A 15,034-nucleotide genomic window follows, 5' to 3' on the forward strand; every position below is an offset into this window, starting at 1 on the left:
AGTTGTCAAGCTTTTCCCCGTATCAATCTCTAAGGGTTACTCACACCCTGAATGCCAGCCCACACTTTCTATTCATTGCCATGGCCCCTTATGACCTTTATGCTGACTTAGTGTCAATTCGTGAATTGCACTCATCCCCATGCCCTCTGCTAAGATACAGTAAAGTCAAGTCAACCCACACTCCTGAGCTATGGCCCTTTGCCCTTACACCCTTGAAGCAAACTTACTCATTTTCCACCATCAGCAGAGCTCAGGAACCAAGTGAGGTGAACAAAACTTCGAAATACCTGAGAGACTTCACTTTTCGTCAAGATGGCCGTACAGTAGAAGGCTCCTCATGGAGCTCCTCTGCTCTGCCTGTTCATTTTCTTTCTTTCTTTGTCTCTCCTCTCAGCACTGAAAGCAAAACTGACACAGTGGCAGGTACTGGCAGCAAGTTCCCACAGCAGCGAGCGCTGGAAAAGCGTGTGGGCAGCAAGCCCTGGAACAAGCGCTTGGGCAGTAGGCACGTGAGCAACGTGAAGAAGCAGCAAGTGAGCACTGCACAGACAGCGAGTTCTAGGTGGAAATCAGTGTTGGGGAGGCAATCCTGGCACTTACCTTGGAGCAGCTGAGTGCCAGTATGAAGTGGTCTGGAGCTTGGTACAGGTACGGATGGCTGTTGAACTGGGGTCTAGAACGGACAGTGAGACCACATGCAGAGGCCCTATTGGTCTATTTTAAACTTATTTTTCAAAACCGTAAGTAATGCAACTACTTTTATTCCTCTGCTGTATCCAAGAATTGTACTTGCATCTAAGATGTCACCATAAGGTGGCAGACATTGTGTAAGATTTTCAGTGTGCTCCTACAATGGAGTACAGGTGAAATAAAAGGATAATGTGTTCTAAAAGGATTTTCTCTAGTATTACCTTAAGAAAATTATTCTCATTCATAAAGGCCCATTCAATACATCTAAATCCACTCAGGTATTTTATCCTTTATAAAAACATAATTTAAAAATTCTGAAGAAACTCAGCAAATCTGACAGCATCTGTGAAGAGAGAAACAGAGTTAAGGTTCGGAGTCCAAAGATACTTTTTCAGAATTCTCTCCATAGATGCCGCCGGGTGTTGGGTTTATCCAGCATTTTTTGTTTTTAATTCAGATTTCCAGTATTTTGCCCTTATAAAAACAGTTGCATTCAAAATCCCACATCAGAGTCACTTAATTCTTTAATAACGTCTTGGAGATATCAATCAAACATGTTAATTTACAGACCCACAACGTGATAACGACAGATCAAGCACATCACTTAGCGTGATGTCAACAAGTCTCTGTTTAAACTGCAAGCATACATCTGTTCAACTCAGACACAAGCTAGCCATTCTTTCTCTAAATTTAAAGGGCTGACCATTTAAATAACTTTGACACCATAACAGTTCCAAAAACTTTACCTGCCCTCTATGACATTCACATTCACTCAAAAAGATCACAACTATCACAATATGGGATAAGGTTCTCACTCCTGAAAAGATGGTGTCTGTTTGAACTCAGCAATGATGCTGCACCTGTTGCTTTCCCGATGAAAATAGTTTCCTGTGGTCCAGGGGCCCAGCACCCTTTCAAATAAGCTATGAATTTTCCTTGGCTCCCCGAAAATCAAGGCCAAAGTTTAATATAGGGACCACATACCTAAGAATGTTTCCAAATGAAAGAGGTTAGCTTCTCAGCTGGAACTTCATTTCAAGAGATAATATGAGAGTTCAGGATACAGCTAAACTAGAACCTGTTAGTTGTGTAGTAGTTCTTCAATTAAGCCTGAATATAAAGAAACTACTTATCAGATTCAGGAGCTGAATATCAGCTTTATAAACCAAAGTTGTCCTCTCATCCTAGGCATCATACAGCTTTGTACAATCTAAAATAAGAGACATACGGAGTTTAACACGGAAAAAGATATGAAGGGATTCATTTTGGAAAGTCGAATTTTAATTCAGGGTTAAAGGCAGGATTCTTGGCAGTGTGATAGGATCTTGGGGTTCACATCCATAGATCTCTCAATCCAAGTTGATAGAGTTAAGAAGGCATATGGTGTATTGGCTTTCATTAGCAGGGATATTGAATTTAAGAGCTGCAAAGTTATGCTGCAGCTCTAAAGAGCCCTGATTAGACCTCACTTGGAATATGTTGTTCAGTTCTGGATGCCTCTTATGGGAAGGATGTGGAAGCTTTAGTGAGGGTGCAGAGGAGATTTACCAGGATGCTGCCTGGATTGGACAGCATGCCTTATGAAGAAAGGTTGAGGGAGCTATGGCTTTTCTCATTGGAGTGAAGAAGGGTGAGAGGTGACTTGACAGGGGTGTAAAAAGATGATGAGAGGCATGGATAGAGTCGAGACTTTTTCCCAGGGCAGAAATGATTATCACGAGGGGCATAATTTTAAGATGATTGAACAAAGGTTTAAGGGAGATGTCAGGGGTCAGTTCTTTACACAGAGAGTAGTGCGTGCATGAAATGCACTGCCAGTGGTGGTGGTAGAGTCAGATACATTAAGAACACTTAAGTGACTCTGGGATAGGCACATGGATGATAGTAAAATGAAGGGTATGGAGGTTAGTTTGAAGTTACAGTTGGATAAAAAGTCGATGGCCGAAGGGCCTGTTCTGTGCTGTTTTGTTCTATGTTCTAAAATCTTTACCTTTGATGCAAAAAGCTTTCTAGTTTTGCAATGTAGTTCTTCATTTCCATAATTTCACTGTAAAATAAACAAATCAATATGCATTATTGAATGTGGAGTTATGATTACATTACAGTTAAAAATAGATATGGAGTAGTCAGTCGTGCTCTGATTATATATTGCGGTGTTTTATCATCTTTTCTAACAATATGTAGTGTTCTTGTCAAAAGAGGTTTAAGACACATTAAACTTTGGGGTCGTAATTCTACAGGCATTCTGGAAATTTTCCACTCTAATTTCATCAATGAAAAATGTGGTGTCTTAAATGTTACATGTACAGAATAATGGAGGCCCTGAGTGTAAGAATAAATTGAGCTTACTAATCAATGTCCTGTTGCTCAATCAACTGAAATCAGTAATTATATTGCTATTATCAATTTTTCTGATTACTTTGTATTGTCTACTTCTTGCTGGGATTCTTTCCCTGTCCTTTAATGCTTTACAATAGTCTATAATCAGCAGAAGCTAATTTAACTGTTAGGTTGCTACAGTCCCAAGGGCTGCTCTCTCATATAGAGACAACTGGTAATGAGTTTATCCTGAAGGTGATGAAGCACCTAGTGAGGGGTGGCATTGGGAAGGTAGGGCCTTCATGGTGACCTCAGCCAGTGTGGGAAATTGAATCCAGTATTGCCATCATTCTGTATCATAAAACAGGGTAAAAACAATGACTGGAGATGCTGGAAACCAGATTCTGGATTAGTGGTGCTGGAAGAGCATAGCAGTTCAGGCAGCATCCAAGGAGCAGGAAAATCGACGTTTCGGGCAAAAGCCCTTCATTAGGAATAAAGGCAGTGAGCCTGAAGCGTGGAGAGATAAGCTAGGGGAGGGTGGGGGTGGGGAGAAAGTAGCATAGAGTACAATGGGTGAGTGGGACAGCCATTCAGCCAACTGAGTTATCACAACCCTGATTTAATAGCAGTAATTTAACACTAATTTTCAATTAGATGTTGAGAAGGAATTTGTAGATTCCATGTTTGCATTTTTGAGACAGAACCAAACTGAAATTGAATTTAATTGAATTAGCTTTATTGTCACCTGCACTCAAATGAGTGCAGTGAAAATTTGCAATGTTGTCACTTATCGCGCAATGTTAGATACAACATAACTAGATATAGATACAAGTATTTGTTACAAAATTGAAAGAGTCATGAATAAAATCCAGCATTAGAACAAAAAGGGGAAAAAAGTACCCAATTTACACTCCTTTCACCCCAATCCGTATCAGCAGCTAGCCTCCAGACAGCATTAAGCCAAGTCTCTAGACCATGCCACCTCCAGTCCACAAGGGCCTCACCTCACCCAACAGCCTCTAGTACAGGACTCACCTCCCCGCGACTGGGATTGACTTCTGGTACTCGCCTCCCCATGGCTGGCCTCTGGCGTGGAACTCATCTCCCTGTGCCGGGCCTCTGGTCAGGGACTCATCTCCCTGTGCCTGCCTCTGGTCTGGGACTTGCCTTCTCCATTTCCCTACAAATAACTTTAAAATGTTAAAAAAAACTCAAAAGAGTTGGCAAGGGCAGCACGGTGGCACAGTGGTTAACACTGCTGCCTCACAGCGCCAGCAACCCGGGTTCAATTCCCACCTCAGGCGACTGACTGTGTGGAGTTTGCACAATCTCCACATACCTGCGTGGGTTTCCTTCGGGTGCTCCGGTTTCCTCCCACGATCACAAAGATCTGCAGGTCAGGTGAATTGGCCTTGCTAAATTGCCCATAGTGTTAGGTGTAGGGGTATGGGTGGATTGCGCTTCTGCGCGTCAGTGTGGACTTGTTGGGCTGAAGGGCCTGTTTCCACACTTTAGGTAATCTAATCTAATCTAAAATCTAAAAGATAAAAAGAACAGACTAAGTGAACCTGCTGTGACACAGGAAACCCGCACCCACTGCCATGTTGGTCAGAACAAGAAGGAAACTGAGGAAGGAAACTGAGCTTTCCAGCTAATGAGATCAAGATTGAAATAAAGATTGGAAACCAGGAGCTCAATTGGTTATATCAGTGGTGCAGTTTAAGAACACCAAAGAAGTTTGGGTTAGCTACAGAAGATATCAATAGGCAAAATATACTATTTATGCAACTATTTCTGTACTTGAAGATAACATTGGTCAAGTTACACCATCTAGATTATTGTAAGAAAATTGAGGAGGTTTTGCTGACAAGTGCCACTTTGCTGAAAACCATACAAGTCATGCTGTTTTGTAATTTCACCAGGTTGACATTTCATTTTTTGGTTTGCCTGTACAGCTCCTGGCATATTCTCCTGCACTCTTCACTGAACCAGAGGTTGATCCCCTGGTTTGATGCCAACTGTAACGTGGGGTTATGCTGTCAATGTTGCAGAATCCTAGGAAAGTGTTCTTCCAACTGTATACCACAATGCCACGACATATGGTGGGTCTATTCTGCTGGGGGGGAGCATATCAAGAAAGTGGGCAGAAACTGGGCAGATGGAAACTACGATCGCTCTCCATTGCGGGTAAAAACCTGGTCATCAGGTGTGAGGCTGCATCAAGCTGTGTGTGGATTCCCGGTACACAAACACAAAGTGTCACTCCATACTGAGGTTCTACCTGTCCCCGGTATTGCGAAGGATGGGCCTGGCCTCGCTGCCGCAGAACGCTCCTAGTAGTTGGACCGTTCCGTATCACCTGAGCTTCGTAGAGAAATTTATGAAGGAAAACACCTTTGACCACAAGTCCATCAGGAAGTGGTCAGCACGTAGTGTCCTTGAGACCCTTTGGGAAAAGGAGGGAGCGGATCCTATCAAGCGGTTCCCTGGGCAGACTGTCAAAGTCATTTTGCAGAATGCCTCACTGCCAGAACTTTCCAACAGGCACCAAGACATGGCTTGGCTAGGGGTGAGAAGGGCTCTGCCTGTGAGATCCTTTATGCATGCCCGGACTCTCTGCTGCACTGCACGCTGCCCTCGAAGCAGCTGTGGGGGAGAAATGAGACTGTCACACACCTCCTTCTGGAATGTGCCTACGCAAACGAAGTCTGGAGACGAACGCAGTGGTGTTTGTCAAGGCTCGGCCCGAGCAGGTCCGTGATGCGGGACTCCATGATATACGGTCTGTTCCCCCAGGACGCACACCGAGACGAACATCAACTCTGCCTGGAGGATCATCAACTCGGTGAAGGACACTCTGTGGTCTGTCCAAAACCTATTGATCTTCCAGGTGAAGGAGCTGACCCCGACTGAGTGTTGCGGACTGGCACATTCCAAGGTCCAGGACTACGTGTTGAGGGACGCGCTGAAGCTTGGTGCAGCTGCCACCAAGGCGCAATGCGGAAAGACCACCATGTAATATCTGCCTGCCAAAGAACAGGGGGCCCATGCAGTAAGTGGGCTCCACTGACGCCTCAGCTAAACATATGGATGGTCAATGTACAGACTTGTATATGAATGATTACTCAATCTCTATATGCAAAGAAATGGAATGTTTACGTATGTATGGCATGACCAATAGTAATATATTTCTAAATATTTACGAAATTAAAAAAAGTACCTTTTTTAAGACTCTAATCTGTAAGGGTAGCACACCGACCAGGAATGAAAGGCAACAGGCAACTAGATTTAATCTAATATAAAGTATTCTTCAAAGTTTAATTTAAAGAGGTAAACCATGGGAGGAGAGCTCAAACTCTTGGTTTGCTCCTTTTGCTCCATGTGGCACGCTGGGGACAGTTCCGGCCCCTGGGTCAGCATGTGTGCTGGAAGCGTCTCCAGCTACAGCTCCTCAAGCTCGAGTGTCAGAGCTAGAGCAGCAGCTGGGCACACTATAGAGCATTTATGAGGCAGAGATTATCATGGATAGATTAGATTAAATTACTTACAGTGTGGAAACGGGCCCTTCGGCCCAACAAGTCCACACCGACCCGCAACCCACCCAGGCCCATTCCCCTACATTTACCCCTTCGCCTGACACTAAGGGCAATTTAGCATGGCCAATTCACCTAATTTGTACACTTTTGGACTGTGGGATGAAACCGGAGCAAACCCACGCAGACACGGGAAGAATGTGCAAACTCCACACAGATAGTCGCCTGAGGCAACTCAGGCAAACTGACATGCCAGGGGGATGGGAACCTATTTAAGGAGTCAGAGAAGGAGGGAGCAAGGACAAAAACAAACAAGGTAGAAAAGGGAATAGGAAAAGTGACCGGCAGAGAAACCAAGGACAAAATTCAAACAGGGCTATTGAAAAAAATATTGGGAGCGAGACAAACATGTTAAAAAGACAAGCTTAAAGGCTTAGTGCCTTAATGTACTGAGCATTTGCAATAAAGTGGATGAACTAATCACGTGGGTGAATGGATTCGATATAATTGGGATTACAGAGACATGACTGCAGTGTGACCAGGAATAGGAACTGAATGTCCCAGGGTATTCAGTATTTAGGATGGACAGGCAAAAAGGAAAAGATGGTGGTGTGGTAATTAACACAATAGTGAGAAAGGATATAAGCTTTGACAATGTGGGATCTGTCTGAGCAGAGCTGAGACATACCAATGGGCAAAAAACACTAGTAGGAGTCATACAGACACCTCCAAACTGCAATGGGGACGTTGAGGATGGCACTAAACAGGAAATTAGAGATGCATGTGATAAGGGAATATCAGCAATCATGGGTGATTTTAATCGGCACAGAGACTGGGTAAATCAAATTAGCCACAATGCTGCAGAGGAGGAATTTCTGGAGTGTACACAGGATGGTTTTCTTGACCAATATGTGGAGGGAGCATCTTAGACAGGGTACTGTGTAATGTGAAGGGAATCATTGCCAATCGAGCTGCGTGAGACCCCTTGGGGATGAGTGACCATGACATGATAGAATGTTTTATCAAAATGGAGATTGAGGTAATTGATTTGGAGACAGGATGCTGAATCTTAATAAAGGAGATTATGAAGATATGAAGCATGAGCTAGCCTTGATAGATTGGGAGAATTACTTAAAGGAATGACAGTGGGTAGGCAATGGCAAACATTCAAGGAACGCATGGGGGAACTGTAACAACTGTTTATTCCTGTCTGGCACAAAAGCAAAATGGGTAAGAGGACCAATCCATGGCTTACAAAGGAAATTATAGAAATAGCATCCAATCCAAGGAAGAAGCATACAGATATGCCAAGAAAAATAATAGATCTGAGGAGTAGGAGCATTTTAGAATTCAGGAAAGAAAGACTAAGGAATTGATTAAGAAGGGGAAAATATAGTGCAAAAGTAAGCTTGCAAAAAACAAAAACTGACAGAGAGTTTCTATAGGTATGTGAAGAGAAACAGATTGTGAAGATAAATGTAGGTCCCCTACAGACAGAAATGGGGGAATGTATAATAGGGACAAAAAATAGCTGAGCAACTGAATACATATTTCGGTTGTCTTCACAAAAGAGGACACAAATCTGCTTCCAGGAATGTTGGAGAATGCAAGACTTGGTGAGAGGGAAGAACTGAGGATAATCAATATTAGTAGAGAAATGGTGCTGGAAAAATTAAGGATATTGAAGGCAGATAAATCCCAGGGCCTGATAATTTACATCCTAGAGTATTTAAGGAAGTGGCTCTAGAAATAGTGGATACATTGGCGGTCATCTTCGAGGACTCTATAGACTCTGGTACAATCCGTGTAGATTGGAGGGTAGGTAATGTCACTCCAATATTCAAAAAGGAAGGCAGAGAGAAACCAGGGAATTATAGACCAGTAAACCAGTGCATTTAGAAACCACTGGCAGGGTCAGACAGAGTCAGCATGGATATAACAAGAGGAAATAATGTTTGATAAATCTGTTGGAATTCTATGAAGATGTAACTAATAGAGTTGACAAGGGGAAAGCCAGTCGATGTTGTATATCTGGACTCCCAGAAAGCATTTGACAAAGTCCCGCATAAGAGATTATTGTGCAATATTAAAGCAGATGCAATTGGGGCAAGTGTATTGAGATGGATAGAAAACTGATTGGTAGAGAGGAACCAAAGAGTAGGAATTAATCTGCCCTTTTCAAATTGGCTGGCTGTAACTAGTGAGGTGCCACAAAGATCTGTTCTGGGACCTCAGCTATTCATAACATATATTAACGATTTGGATGAGGAAAACAAATGTAACATCTCAAAGTTTGCAGATGATACCAAGTTGGATGGGAGGGTGAACTGTGACAAGGATGCAGAGATCCTTCAGCATGATCTGGATAGGTTGAGCAAATCACTGGCAGATGCTAATGGCAAATCAATGGCAAATTCTAACAGGATTAGACAGGGTAGATGCAGGGAGGATGTTCCTGACAGTGGGTGTATCCAGAACCAGGGGTCACAATCTGAGGATTCAGGGTAGACCATTTAGGATGGAGATGAGGAGTCATTTCTTCACCCAAAGAGTGGTAAGCATGTGGAATTCATTACCACAGGAAGTAGTTGATGCTAAAACATTGTATGTATTCAAGAGGTGACTATATGTAACAATTGGTGCGAATGGGATCATAGGTTATGGTGAGAAAGCAGGATTAAGTTATTGAGTTGAATGATCAGCTATGATTATGATGAATGATAGAGCAGGCTCAAAGGGCCGAATGGCGTCCTCCTGCAACTACCTTCTATGTTTCTATGTTTTTTGAGTAAATAAAGAAACACACAAACACACCAAAATAATGGAATTCAAACAGAAACTGAAAAATAGTATTACACGACCATTCAGTTAAGGCCTTAGAACTAAATGAAAGCACTCACTGCAAAATAAAGGTGAAAAGCTGTAATCTGTATAAAACTTGAAAACATTCTGTAATTCAGCAGAGTAAATTTTGACCCCTGTCTTGAAGTTTCTCTCCATACATGCACATGAAATAAATAATCATTATCTGTTCTCCTGGAGTCCTTTTATCAATTTTTTCAATTTCCAAGTTTGTATGGTTGTGTCATAGGGATAATGAATGTCACTAAGAGTCAGACTGAGCGAACGATCACTGAAAAGCAACATAAATATCAAGGCTACAACAATCTTGCACATGGTAGAAAGAAGGAAAGGAAACCAGTCATTGGTCATGAAGGATGAACATCATGATGTAGACGTGGCTGTACAGCAGACTTTCATCCAACACGTGAGCAGCCCAAAAGGGTCGAAAGGATTGCTCCACTCAATCAAGATTTCAATTGAAAAACAAACTTCTCATTCCTGATAATTCTTCACAAATCGGTACTACCACGTTCACGCTTGATCAATTTAACCAAGCAACCAAATTACATTAATGAGGTTGAGGAGGAGGATGAGAGGAGGAGAGGATGCCCATTGCCAATAGAACCAGCAATACAAGTTCCAGGTGTTTGAAGCCAAAGTTGACTAAGCAGCGCCTCAAGACTGGAATCAAGTTTTTCGGTGCATCAAACGGTGAACTAAGAGATGGTACACCAAAAGCACTACGGCTAGCCACAGATGAACGGAAGGCCATATCAGTAACATCTTCACATGACTAGGAACACCACCATCTATATATGGTAGAAAGGCAGGAGACTGGCATGAGCTAATACAACTAATGCAGGTATAATGGACCAAATGGCCTGCAACAATTCTGGTTTTCATTAGGTTAGTGGTGCTTATTTTGCAACTGGGAATAGCAAATTGGAGACTTTCTCACTAGATGGCTATAGATATGCTCTCCTGCCAGCTCAATGCCTGCTCTCCAAGAGGGTCAGGTTTTCTTTTATTTATTCATTCTGTGGGATGTGGACACCACTGGCTGGTCAGTATTTATTGCTCATCCCTAGGTGCCCTTGAGAAGGTGGTGGTGAGCTGCCTTTTTGAACCGCTGCAGGTGGACCCACAATGCCATTAAGGGCAAAATTCCAGGATTTTAACCCAGCAATGGTGAAGGAATGGCAATATATTTCCAAGTCAGGATGGTGAGTGGCTTGGAGGGGAACGTGAAGTTGGTGGTTAATCCATATATCTTCTGCTCTCATCCTTCTAGATGAAAGCAGTTGTGGGTTTGGAAGCTGCTGTCTGAGAATCTTTGGTAAATGTCTGCAGTGAATCTTATAGATATTACACATTGCTGCTAATGAGTGTCAGTGGTGGAGGGACTGGATGCTTGTGGATGGAGTGCCAATCAAGTGACTGCTTTGTTCTGGATGGTGTGCCAAGCTTCTTGAGTGTTGTTGGAGCTTCACTCATCCAGGCAATTGGGGAATATTCCATCACACACCTGACTGTGCCTTGTAGATGGTAGACAGAAATGAGACTGGAAGAACACAGCAAGACAGGCAGCATCAGGAGGTGGAGAAGTTGATGATTCGGGTGTAACCCTTCTTCAGGACAGGATGGTGGACAGGCTTTCAGGAGTCATGAAGTGATTTACTCGCCCTAGTATTCTTAGCCTCTAACCTGCTCTTGTAGCCACTGCATATATGTGGTCAATCCAGTTGAGTTTCTGATCAATGACTATCTCAGGATGTTGGTAGTGGGGGATTCAGTGATGGTAACACCATTGAATTTCAAAGGGTTGGTGGTTAGATTGTCTCTTGTTGGCAATGGTCATAGCCTGGCATTTGTGTAGCATGAATGTTACTTGCCACTGGTTATCTCAACCCTGGATATTGTCCAGACCTTGTTGCATTTGAACATAAACTGCTTCAGTCTCTAAGGAGTCGCAAATGATGTCGAACATTGTGCTATCAGCGGCGAACATCTCTACTTCTGATGTTATGATGGAGGGAAAGACATTGATGAAGCAGCTGAAGATAGCTGGGCCTAGGTTGAGGAACTCCTGAAGAGATGTGCTGGAGCTGAGATGACTGACCTCGAACAACCACAACCATCTTCTTATGTGTCAGATATGACTCTAACCACCAGAGAGTTTTGCCCCTATACTCATTGATTCCAGTTTTGCTAAGGCTGCGTGAAGCCACACTCAGTGGAATGCTGCTTTGATATCAAGGGCTACCACTCTCACCTCACCTCTGGAATTCAGCTCTTTTGTCCATGTTTGAACCAAAGCTCCTGACCTGAGTGGCCCTGGAGGAATCCAAACAGGGTGTCACTGAACGGGTTATTGCTGAGCAGGTGCTGCTTGATAGCACTGTTGGTGACAGGTGTCATTTTACTGATGGTTGACAGTGGCCTGATGGGACTGTAATTCACCGGGTTGGATTTGTCTTGCTTCTTACATACAGAACATACTTGGGCAATTTTTCACATTGTTGGGTAGATACCAATGTTGTAACTGTACTGGAACGGCTTGGCTAGGGGAGTGACAAGTTCTGAAGCACAAGTCTTCAGTACTATTGCCAGAATGTTGTCAGGTCCCATAGCCTTTGCAGAATCCAGTGAATCCAACCACTTCTTGATATCATGTGGAGCGAATTGCATTGGCTGAAGACTGGCATCTGTAATGCTGGGGACCACTAGAGGAGACCGAGATGGATCATCCACTCAGCACTTCTGGCTGAAGATTGCTGAGAAAGCTTCAGCCTTATCTTTTGCACTAGCTGCTGGGCTCTTCCATCATTGACGATGGGGATATTTGTGGAGCCTCCTCCTCCAGTGAGCTGTTTAATCGTCCATCACCATTCATGATAGTCACAGGTGAGGTGCCAGAAGACTGCAGGTTGGCTAACATGGTGGCACCATTTAAGAAAGGTGGTAAGGAAAACCCAGGGAATTATAGATCGCTGAGCCTGACGTCGCTGGTGAGAATGTTATTGGAGGGAATGCTGAAGGACAGGATTTTCATGTATTTGGAAAGGCAAGGACTGATTAGGTATAGCCAGCATGGCTTTGTGCATGGGAAATCATGTCTAACAAACTTGAATGAGTTTTTTGAAGAAGTAACAAAAAGGATTGATGAGGGCAGAGCGGTGGATGTGATCTATATGGACTTCAGTAAGACGTTCAGCAAAGTTCCCCATAGGAGATTGGTTAGCAAGGTTAGATCCTATGGAATACAGGGAGAACTAGCCATTTGCATACAGAACTAGCTAAAAGGTAGAGGACAGAGGGTGGCGGTGGAAGGTTGTTTTTCAGATTGGATGCCTGTGACCAGTGGAGTGCCACAAGGATCGATGCTGGGTCCACTACTTTTCGTCTTTTATATAAATTATTTGGATGTTTACAGATGCCACCAAAATTGGAGGTAGCGAGTTTTGGGAAGGTTTGTAGCTCGGGCTGAGGTTCTGGATGTAGGCTTGCTCACTGAGCTGGAGGGTTCATTTTCTGAAATTTCATCACCATACTAGGTAACATCTTCAGTGACAAAGCACTGCTGATGTTTCCTGATTTCTATTCATATGTTTAGGTTTCCTTGGATTGGCAATGTCATTTCCTGTTTTTTTTCTGGAGTGGTAAATGGGGTCCGAATCAATGTGCTTGTTGATAGAGTTCCGGTTGGAATGCCATGCTTCTAGGAATTCTCACACGTGTCTCGATTTGGTTTGTCCAAGGAGGGATGTGTTGCCCCAGTCAAAGTACTGTCCTTCCTCACGCGTACATAAGGATACTAGTGAGAGTGGGTCATGTCTTTTTGTGGCTGGTTGATGTTCATGTATCCTGGTAGCTAGTTTCCTGCTTGTTTGTCCAATGTAGTGTTTGTTACAGTTCTTGCAAGGTATTTTGTCAATGACATACATTTTGCTTGTTGTGTGTGGAAATGCCATAGGAAATGACATCACCACAGGAAATGACATAACCAACCCAAGGGAATCCAAACATATAAATAGAAATATAAATAGAAAGCAGGAAACATCAGCAGTGCTTTGTCCAGGGGCTCACTGAAGATGTTACCTAGTATGGTGACGAAACATCTGAAAATGAACCTTCCAGCTCAGCGAGCAAACCTACATCCAAAAATTGGAAGTGTTATGGACAGCGAAGAAGATTATCTCAGATTACAATGAGATCTTGATCAGATGAGCCAATGGGCTGAGGAGTGGCAGATGGCCTTTAATTTAGATAAATGCGAGGTGCTGCATTTTGGGATAGCAAACCTTAACAGTACTTATACACTTAATGGTAATGTACTAGGGAGTGTTGCGGAACAAAGAGACCTTGGAGTGCAAGTTCAAAACTCCTTGAAAGTAGAGTCGCAGGTAGATAGGATAGTGAAAGCGGCATCAATGTGGACTTCACCAGCTCCTCATTTCCTCTCCCCCTACCTTACCTCAGTTCCAACTTTCCAGCTCTGCACTGTCCTCATGACCTGTCCTACCTGCCAATCACCCTTCCCACCTATTAGCTCCACCCTCCCCTCTGACCTATCACCTCCATCCCCACCCACATTCACCTATCTTACTCTTTGCTACCTTCTCCATAGCTCCTCCCCCCCCTTCAAAAATGTCTTTCCCTTCATCATAAGTTCAGAAGTGGGAATATTCACCGATGAAGTAGTCCATGTTCAAATGCAACAAGATTTGAACAATATCCAGGCTCAGGGTGACAAGTAACATTCAAGTCACACAAATGCCAGACAATTTACATCTTCAATAAGAGACGATCTCACCACCATCCATTGACATTTAATAGAGTTACCATCACTAAATCTCTCACTATCATCATCTGGTGGAAGTTATTAACCAGAAACTCAAATGGACTTTCCATTTAAACACAGTAGCTATCAAAGTCTAGGAATACTGTGGCGAGTAACTCCCCAAAGCCTAACCACAAGGGATAAGTCAGGAATGTGATGGAGTTTTTATCACTTACCTAGGTGGCTGCATTGCAATTTCAAAAAGAAAAACGCAATAAGAATTTACCAAAGTGAAACAAGTGGATAGCACCAATACTCCTTATCATCAATTTCTTTTCAGAGCGTGACCAAGGTCCATACGCAGCATCAACTTCCGAAACCGGAAGTCAACGTGATAGCATGTCAAACAGCATGCACGGAACATCAGAGTGTAGCTTAGAAGGAATGCTGAATAATCCCACTGTATACAGTAAAATTCTCTGATCCTAACCTTTAAACTCATATTTACTAAGATATACACAGAAGTTGAAATGTATGTTCATTTAGAAGGTATTTTAGAAGCTAGCATGCTAAGCTTTGTCCATTTTCAATAGTTTTAAGTTCAAAATAGAATAATATCTGCATCAGTAACAATCCAGAATAAGAATCTCTAACCACCAAATATTGGGCCGATAAGCAACTATGTACCAACATATTAATTCGAAGCTAGAGGAGGCTGCTCAGCTGATTAAGTCTGCTCCATGATTCAATAAGGTCATGCTGATCTGATTATTCCACATTCCCATCTATCCATAATAACCCTTCAGTTCCTTGCTTATCAACAATCTACCTACCTCTGCCTTAAATATATTCAAAGACTGTTTCT

This window comes from Hemiscyllium ocellatum, chromosome 1 (assembly GCF_020745735.1).
Source record: "Hemiscyllium ocellatum isolate sHemOce1 chromosome 1, sHemOce1.pat.X.cur, whole genome shotgun sequence".
Taxonomy (NCBI): domain Eukaryota; kingdom Metazoa; phylum Chordata; class Chondrichthyes; order Orectolobiformes; family Hemiscylliidae; genus Hemiscyllium; species Hemiscyllium ocellatum.